Source organism: Myotis davidii, unplaced genomic scaffold (genome assembly GCF_000327345.1).
Source record: "Myotis davidii unplaced genomic scaffold, ASM32734v1 scaffold390, whole genome shotgun sequence".
Lineage (NCBI taxonomy): Eukaryota > Metazoa > Chordata > Mammalia > Chiroptera > Vespertilionidae > Myotis > Myotis davidii.
Window position 1 is genome coordinate 2,591,960 of NW_006282748.1, and position 380 is coordinate 2,592,339.

At 31.8% G+C, this 380-nt stretch overlaps 1 protein-coding gene across 2 annotated transcripts in view; it reads left to right on the forward strand.

Moving 5' to 3' along the window:
* The window catches only part of KIAA1429 (KIAA1429 ortholog), a 49,639-nt gene that overhangs the window by 45,090 nt on the left and 4,169 nt on the right, over window positions 1-380 (forward strand). The window lies entirely within an intron of this gene.

Genomic DNA, 380 nt, shown 5'->3' on the forward strand with positions numbered 1-380 from the left:
TGGTGTAGGCAAATTTTAAGTCTTTTAGGTTTGATAAATTTGAATAAAACCTAAGTAAACATAATTTTCATTTCTCTGAAAGTAAACTTAGGTTGGAACCTCACTAAATGCATAGAACTTTGAGATCTGTTGCACAAAATCCTTTTATAGCAGATAGGTTGACTATATATAAGGCTTGCAGAATATGTTATTTTCATATTCTTTTGGAAAAGTTCTGGGGATACTACATTGTTAATTTATATAGAGAAATCCTGAGTTTTTTGTCAGGCAGCATAGGTCTCAGATTAATAATACTTCTGTGAGAAGGAATGCCAAACCCATCCCCCCACCAAGAAAAACCAACAATTGAATTCCTAAGATTTTTTTTTCTTTAACTACCA